The following is a 7,357-nucleotide window of genomic DNA, read 5'->3' on the forward strand; positions in this document are numbered from 1 at the left end:
TTTATCTTAGGTGAAAAATTCATCAGACTAAGATTTTCATCTTAGGAGAAAGATTCAACAGACTAAGATTGTGACTCTAGGAGATAATTCATCAGACTAGGTCCATTTTTGTGTGATCTCAGGAGGAATATTCATCAGACTGAGATTTTGACTCTAGGAGATAATTCATCAGACTAGGTCCATTTTTGAGTGATCCTGACTTTCTTAATTTTCCAAATTCCAACTTCCTTTCTTTTCAAATTCTGCCTTCCTTTCTTTTCTTTTTTTCGACTTCTGCCTTCCCCTTCTTTAAATTATGTCTTCCTTTCTTTCTCCTCAAATTCTGCCTTCATTTTTTCCCAAATTATGCCTTCCTTTCATTTTTCCAACTTCTGCCTTTATCTTAGGTGAAAGATTCATCGGACTAAGATTTCTATCTTAGGTGAAAAATTCAACAGACTAAGATTTCTTTATCTTAGGTGAAAGATTCAACAAACTAAGATTTCTTTATCTTAGGTGAAAAATTCATTAGACTAAGATTTCTTTTAACCATTTTCCTTCAAAGTTTGTTTTATCTACCCACTAACTTGAATTATCTTCTTTCAGAACTGCTTCCCTAAAACTGGTGTTGTCCTCCTTCAAAAAACCACTTCCCTAAAAACTAGTGTTTCATTCCTCCAAAAATTACTTTTCTTAGAACTGGTGTTTTTTCCTGAAAACTACTTCTCTCTCTTTTTCTCTTTTTTTTTTAAAACACTTGTATTGACCTTCATGTTCTTCAGATAGGTACCCGAAAAAAAATTTCAACACGACGGAAAATTTTCTGCCCCAGTTTGATAATCCTCCTGTAGCATATCTTTCTGTCATCAATATCATTTCCATGCCCCTATTTCAAATCAAAGAAAATTCTGCCAGTTTAAAAGTGTGGTGGTTGGTTGTGGTACTCTCGCTGGGATGGCTTTCCTTTTCTCCTTTCCATGCTTTGCGTTCTCCGACCATCTTTGAAACTTGGCTGATAACTTCCGCCCTTCTTGACGACTATCTCTCAATTATTACTTCTAGTCTTCTTATCTGACCCCATATGTTTTGTGACAACTGATTCTTCTTGAAGGTCTTGCATGTTTACTGATTACCCGCTTTCCCCGTCATCTGTGTCACTGAAATACCCTTTTTCCCCGTTCAATCCCAATACCCTCTATCTGTTGCATTATTCCTGAACCGACATCTACCAAACTTTGTGTTTCATAAGGATCCCAAAGTATGTTGATTATCACCAGCTCAGTGCTCTTGTCATTTTTCCTGACTTGTGACCCCATTTTGTGCAATTGGAAAGCTGGTGGAAAATTTTGAAGTCATTCCTCACTTGTTACGACCAAAAGACTCAAAAAGGGGAAATAAACAAAACAAAAGGAACAGAGTAAAAGACAATAGAAAGAGATGATTCCTAACAAGAAAATTACACAGTAGAAACCTATCGGATGTGGATACCGACTCTAATGACCTTGACATGCACCTGCTACCTATTCTGTTAAGCAAACCTGATGGTCAGCTCTTGTTGTTCCTTTTTGCCGTGAAACTGGGCTTCATTGCTCCGCTTATCCAATTTGATTCGCATTCCTTATTCGGCTTGTAGTGCCCAAAGAGTTTTCACCATCAAACCTCTCTCATTTCGTTCTTTCTCTCAACTTACTGTCGTCTCAAGGTGGCCGTGAAGGTTTTCACCAATAAGACTCTCTCGGTTTTTATTTCTCTCAGCTTTCATCACCTTGCGATACCCATGAGGATTTTTATCAATAAGATTCTCTCATTTTCATTTTCCTTGTTTGGACCGGAGTGTTGCCCCTAACATGAATTACCTTACCTGCTTGACTTGGCATTTCTCAAAGACTGATCAGAAGGTCTTTCTTTGGACCGTAATGTAGGCTTTTGGATGGGTTAGAAAGAAAGGGTATAAAAGGCTCAAAACAATTTCAAAATGGGTTAAAATTACAACTTTCGGAATCCAACTTCTCACAACAACCACAATTTCTGCCCAGTTTCTTGCTTGGGGACTTTTGGATTTTTTGTTTTGGTATGACTGAACCTCAGAGAGGCTACCTACGTACCCTTTCGGGATCAAATCAAACGTAGTTCACGTCGTAGAAACTACGTTGTTGCGATTTTCTTTCTCTTTTTTTTTTTTTGTTTGTTTGTTTTTTCTTTTTCCTTTCTTTTCTTCATTTTTCTTTTTCTTTCTTCTCTTTCTTTCTTCTCTTTCTTTCTTTTCTTTCCTTTTCTTTTTTTTCTTCTTTTCCTTTCTTCCTTTATTTCTTTCTTTCTCATTTTCCTTTCTTCCTTTTCCTTTTTTTTTTCTTTCCTTTTCTTTTTCCTTCTTTTTTTCCACTTGCGTATCTCCGGCACTTGCATTTCTTTAATTGTGTCGTTGATTCCGAAAGAGGGGTATGAAAGAAAACAAATAAGGCTCAAAGAGGTTGACAAAAGGGTAAAGTGTTTAGATAGCAGAACAAAATGCCTTCGTCATTTCAAACTTCAAAATATGCCTAATACAAACAAGTATAATCAGAATAAAGAAACCATACACATCATCTCTTGACCGCATCGGAATTGACGGCCATTTCCACACATTTTCCTTCTACATCTGTCAGATATAATGTGCCATTCGACAACACTCTTACTCTTATTGCCATGATCGGCCCCTTGTCAATTTGGCCAACTTGCTTTTACGGGGATTTTTATATTTTACTTGCCCCAGTTTCACATGGTTCGGGCATCAAACAGTCTCAAAACGTCCCAATCTGTTCTCATTTCCTCAAGTGTCCTTATCGTTTTCAAAATGGTCTCATTGCTTCGCAACTTTTGAAGATCAGACTGAGAATTATGCGTGCATGTCATGTCACTAGAACCGGCAAAAGGCAAAACAAAAAGTTAGAAAAGAACTAAACAAAGAAAATGATTGGGAGTAACAATAGATCGGAATTTGCATTGGACAAACGATGAAACAGTTCGAATAACAAAACAAAAACAAAACAAACTGGATTGCAACCCTAGAATGAACTGAAACAAACCTAGACAACCCTAGACAAACCACTACGACTAAACAAGCTAGATAAAAATGAAAGGATAGGAGGGTTTGAACACAAGACCATATCCGGATTACAACCCTGCAAATAATCCGGACAACAAAAATGACAGCCAAATGGACTACCAAAGCTCCTCCCCAGCTGACTTAGGAATGGAGCGTCTTTCCAATTACAAGCACGGCATCTTAGCCACTAAGCTTCGCATCCATATTGCCATGACCACTATCTGCTTCAGTATCTTCAACTTCAGTCAACAAGTTCCCAAGAGTATTCTCATACCCCATGTCACCGGGCATCATCCCCACCAAGTGTGCCTCCTCGTGTAAGGGATGCAGCGTGATATTCTGGGTGTCACTGTCTTGAATCAATTTTTCATGGGTCATCCTTTCTATTTCTCTTTTCAAATCCCGACAATTTTCCACATTGTGCCCCAAAGCATTTGAGTGGTATTCACAATTTTTAGATGAGTCAAAGCTTCTCGCACGTCGGTCCACCTAATTTGGAGGAATGGGTGCAATCATGTCATGTTGTTTTAACTTCTCAAATAAGCTTGCATAGGACTCTCTTATTGGTGTAAAACTATCTTTCAACCTTTGTTCCCTTCTATACCACTGGCTTGGATGTGGGTTACAAGGTAATTGAAAATTTTGCGGAGGCTGGTGAAGATTTTGTGATACTCGTGCTCGCTTTCTTGGGTGATTTGGTGGCGAGTATGGGGGGTTCGGAGGTGGATAGTAATGCTTAGGGTGGTCATGGAAAACCTGATGAGGCTACACATACCTTCGAGATGTTCTCCTAGGACCTCTTCTCGACCCTGATATCACTATGATTTCTTCATCCCTCTCATTCGTGTTACCAGATTCAATTTGGACAGCTTGAGCTACAGCTTTGAGACCTGTTTGACTTATAATTCTGCCTGTCTTAAGACCGTTCTCCACCATTTCTCCCATTTTGATTGCTTCCGGGAAGGATTTACCCACTGCGGACGTCATGTATTGAAAATAATCTGGCTCTTGAGCCTGTAGAAAGACAGTGATTAACTCGTGGTCATCCATGGGTGGCTTAGCTCTAGCCGCCTGCTCTCTCCATTTGATGGCATATTCCCTGAAACTTTCAGTTGGTTTCTTTTTTAGGTTAGAAAGGGAAATGCGGTCTGGGGCGATGTCGATGTTGTATTGAAACTGTTTGACAAAGGCTCGTGCCATGTCATCCCAGACGTACCAGCAAGATGTTTCCTGATCCAAAACCATTCAGATGCTACTCCCGTGAGGCTTTCCCCAAAATAAGCTATAAGCAATTCCTCATTTCTTCCCACACCTCTCAATTGGTTGCAATACCTTTTCAGGTGGGCTATGGGGTCTCCATGTCCATTGTACTTTTCAAATTTGGGAACCTTGAAACCGGGCGGCAAGTGGACATCGGGGAACATGCATAGATCTCTGAAGGCAACGCTCTTTTGACCTGTCATTGCTTGCGTGTTTTTCAACCGTTGTTCTAATCTTTTCACTCTTTGGGTTATTTCTTCCTGTACTCTCTTTCGGGCAGGCTTCTCGATGTTTACAGGAAGCTCAAACGAGTACGAGTGGTACTCGGGATAGTGGTATTGTTCTTGCTGTGTTGCAAATTGTGACTCGTGACAAGGCTGTCCTTGGCCATTGGCCCAGGCTTGACGCATTTTGGTCATTTGTTGTTTCAATGTTTTATTTTCCTCAACCACAGTAGACCCTTGTTGAACCCTCTGACCCTGAGTCTTTTGAGCACTCGTAACAGCTTCGATGTCAGTTATCATTTTCCTTGGATCTTGTGTCTCCAGCTTACCACAACCGACCACCTCAACTTTCTTCACAATTCAAAACAAAACATGTTAGAATGGATTGGGTCGGTCCTCATTATTCACAACATCTTTTCCCATTTTTCTTCAATTCTTCCTTTCCATTTTTCATTTTTCAATTTTTTTTGGTTGCGGTCGAATCTTATGGAGATTGCCTACGTATCATGACCCCGCATGAATCAGACCGTGAGTAGTTCTTGCAAATAAAAGGTAAACGACAATAAAATATTTTTGGAATTTTCCATTTTCATAATAACGACAAAACTGACCAACTTAACGATGCAATACAGACTCAAAAATCAAACGACCCATTTACTCTAATCAAAAGAAATACAAACCCAAAAACAAAATGACAGATTCCTTCCCCTATATGCCAACTTTGACCCCAAAATCCGAACGGTATTCACTTGACCACTGACTCTTTTCTTGTTTTTTTTTCAAAATTAAAATAAATGACCCGGTATTGCAATCACGGCCTTCCTGCACCTCGGGGGCGAAGATTTTAAGGCTGTGAGGGTCAAAAATCAAAATACGACCAAAAATGGCTGTTTATGCAAAGTCAACCTTCTGGTGCCCCGTTTGGGAACATTTGGCTATTTTTGGCAAAAACGGCATCACCTGGTTTATTTATGACAAAAATTAAAATTTTGATATTTTTTGGTTATTTTTTGCAAAGGGGAGGTTGGACCCGATGAGGGTTGCCTACGTATCTCACGCCCTGTGAGAATCAAACCATGCGTAGTTCGGGCAAATTAACCGAACTATTTTAAAACATGATTCTTTTCCATTTTCATTTTTGGCATTTCTTAAGCGAATAAAAACTATTTTTAGAAACAAGACTTTTTTTTTTATTTTTTCTTTTCAACAAATAAAACAACCTATTTTTCCAAGCTAAAAATAACAGACTCTTTTTTCTTTTTTCATTATCCACAGACAATAAAACAACCTATTTTCCCAAACTAAAAATAAAAGACTCTTTTTCCCTTTCCTTTTTCAACAAATAATGAAACAACTTATATTTTTTCAAACTAAAACAAAGACTCTTTTTATCCCTTTCTTTTTCAACAACCAACTTTCCAAAAATAAAAGACTCTTTTTTTCTATTTTTCTTTGCCCTTTTTTTTAGTAAAATAAAATAAAACATTTTCCCTTTTTATTTTCTCAAAATTTCGGCAGAGTTTCACCAGTAATTGGTCATTGATTTTTATTTCTAAAATAATCAATTAACTCCCTAACTGATATTTCTTTTTTTTCTTATCTCTTTTTTTTCTCGATTTTCCAACATTCCCGAGATTCAGAAATCGGTCAACATGCAGGTTCGAAACAAATATATATACAGAGCAAGTAGGATGCATCAGGATGGTCTTTTCATTTCAGGTTGCTAGTTCTAGACGTACCCAACCCCTGTGTTGAGTCCCCTAAGTCAAATGCAACGTGATGCAAATAAGCGTTCCTACTAGGGACCCGGCATGAAGTCATGTTATTCTATGTTCAAAACCTGGGTCGGTGTTCTAGACTGTGTACCCGAGCGGACAACTCGAGTCGAGGAGGGGGCAACTTACCGAGAACCAAAAGGCCATCCGGCTTCGTAACTTGTCCGGCCTCTTTCTTATTTCAAGGTATGACACTAACAGAATAGGGAGTCTCAACCAGTAAGCACATCCCCGGAGGTGAAGAGAGAAGGGTGTCAGCCCAGTTTATATACAGTTCAGATAATATCAAAACGGTAACATTTAGCACATTAAGCATGAGACATGTAGGAAAATCAGATATAGCAAAATACAACAATTTATCTACGCTCGAATTCTGAACCCTGAACAACCAGAGATTCTGGGTTCTTATCCCCCGCAGAGTCGCCAGAGCTGTCACACCTCCTTTTTACCTACACCAGCAATGGCGTAAAGGAGTTTTTCCATTTAAAGGACAATCGGAACGGGATTTAATTATTAATTATTCAGAGTCGCCACTTTGGAGATTAATGGTGTCCCAAGTCACTGGTTGAATCCCGAACCGAGGAAATTTATGACTCTGTTACAGTCTGCGAACCAGAAATCCGAGTAAGGAATTCTGTTAACTCGGGAGAAGGTGTTAGGCATTCCCGGGCTCCGTGGTTCTAGCACGGTCACTTAACTATTGTATTTGATTTTATCTGATTTTAATACATGCTAGCTTATGTGCCTTTTATTCATAAACCGCTTTTTATCATTATTTATTTTAAAAGAATTGCAACGCTGTGAAAATGCGTTTCAAACCACGTCGCAATCAATGCACCCGTAGTTGTCAACACATTTCGACTCCGTTGAGATTTGGATTTGGGTCGCATCAATGCGCACCCGAGTTTAGGAATTACGTATCGTAACCATGCCACGGGAAACGTACACATGGCCACAGTAATTTATTATTAACATCGCGACCCAGGCCTCTCATTAATAATTACTCTACTTCTACCTACATAATTAAATGAACA

This window comes from Nicotiana tabacum, chromosome 7 (assembly GCF_000715075.1).
Source record: "Nicotiana tabacum cultivar K326 chromosome 7, ASM71507v2, whole genome shotgun sequence".
Lineage (NCBI taxonomy): Eukaryota > Viridiplantae > Streptophyta > Magnoliopsida > Solanales > Solanaceae > Nicotiana > Nicotiana tabacum.